This window comes from Crocodylus siamensis, chromosome 1 (assembly GCF_052110815.1).
Source record: "Crocodylus siamensis isolate JL-2025a chromosome 1, ASM5211081v1, whole genome shotgun sequence".
Classification (NCBI taxonomy): domain Eukaryota; kingdom Metazoa; phylum Chordata; order Crocodylia; family Crocodylidae; genus Crocodylus; species Crocodylus siamensis.
In genome coordinates this window covers 207,047,615-207,049,479 of record NC_143395.1, presented here as the reverse complement: position 1 = coordinate 207,049,479, position 1,865 = coordinate 207,047,615, and positions in this window count along the sequence as shown.

Genomic DNA, 1,865 nt, shown 5'->3' with positions numbered 1-1,865 from the left:
CATTGAACCTCATCCTATTATCTCTTGCCCAGCTTTACAATCCATCAAGATCCTTATGAATTCTACTCCTATCCTCCAGTATGTGGGCAATTCTTCCCATTTTATGGCATCTACAAATTTGTTCAAGAAACTCTCTGTTTTAGAATTCAAATCCTTAAAAACATTGAACAAAACTGTATGAAGAATAGACTCCTGGGGTACTTGTACACACCACAGGTTTTAATCCTCATTAAATTAAATAGGTTTATAAAATTTAAACTTGTTTGTTTTGGAGCGTCCTCTCTGTGTTTACACACAATAGGTTTTCAAATGAATTAAGCCTTGGAGTGTTGCATTTGTGTTGACATTCACTAGGTTTTAAAACTAATTAAGAAGGGTCCCTAGCCAGTGCCGCAGGACAGCTGGATGGTCCAGCACTTCCCCTCTGTCCTGGGGCCCCTCACCCATCCGGTGCCCATGTCCATGCCCTGCCATACAGCTGTGGAAGCAGGGAGCCAGCAAACCGCACAAGAAGAAAAAAAAGCAAAAAAAGCGGCAGCACCTTGAAAGTGAAAGTAATTTGAAGGGCTGAACTACAAAAAAGTCACAGTTGCCATTTAGTGGACAAAGAGGCTCATTACATGTCTTTGAGTGCCTTTGCGTTTTCATGTAACAAATTCATGGACATGATGCTTTAATTCCCAGTGAGCCAAATTAAAACTACGTCAGGGGAGTTTTAGTTTAATGCACATGAAAGACTTTTAAAGTGTCAGGAAATCCTGCTTGTGCAAACAAACACGCAGTTGCACAGCATGAAAGGGCAAAAATTGTGGCATATATATGAGCCCCTGTAGCACACCATTGAAACCCCTTGCCATTCCAATATAGATACATTTATAATTATAATCGCTTGTGTCTATTAAGCCAGTTAGTTGGCTTTTTGCCTTGTAGTAGTTCTGTCTACCCACATTTATCCAATTAGTTTATGAGAAGCTAATGTGGGACTTTGGTAAAAACCTTACTTAAATCCAGATACATCCACTGCGTTCCCTTCATCCACTTAACTAGCTATTATGTCAATGAAAGAGATCAAATTTGTTTGGCTTTTGCAGCAGGGCACTAAGGTGCCTGCTACTTTTGGAGCAATGAGGAAGGAGCCTAGGTACAGGTTGCTAGGGCAACTGGAGGGACCCAGTGACCCACACCTGTTAGCGATCAGCTGACCGGAAGGGGCAGGGCCTGGCTCCCATTTAAACCCGAGGGCTGAGGCCAGGAGGGCAGTTCCCTGCTGGCAGCCAAGGGGGGAGGAGTGCTGCCTGAGCAAGTAAAGGGAAGAGGCCTGAATGCACAAGCAACTTGATCCTGGTGAGAGATGGAGCACCCTTGGGGTGGCTCAAATGATGTTTTAGCTGAGTGGCATGAATTTATGTTATGGTCTAGGGGCTGGTGTTTTGTTTGCTGTTTTACTAGAGGTTTGGGTGAGGCTATTAAGGGCTGGAGGAGGCCTCCAGGGGGGATCCACAGCAGTGTGGAGACCCCAGCCCAGATCAATGAACACCAGATAAGGTGCAGTGCGAGACAAGGCGGCAGAGAGCCCGATCACCAATGAGATGCAGTGTGAGACAAGGCGATGGAGAGCCTGAGCACCAGAGATGTAGAGGGGGACCAAACAATGTCAGTTACACCTGCAAGGCTTGGGGCATGGTAAAGGCGTGGATGGAGCGACACATAGCCCATAAGGCTAGGGTGCCCCAAATCACCCATTACAGAACTGGGCCAGTGTAAAACAGGATAACCATATCTAAGAGGATAGAAAGGCAGCCTCCCTATTATACATTAACATCAAAGACATGGTGGGCAAGACTTGAGGGTGATTTTAGGCTAAC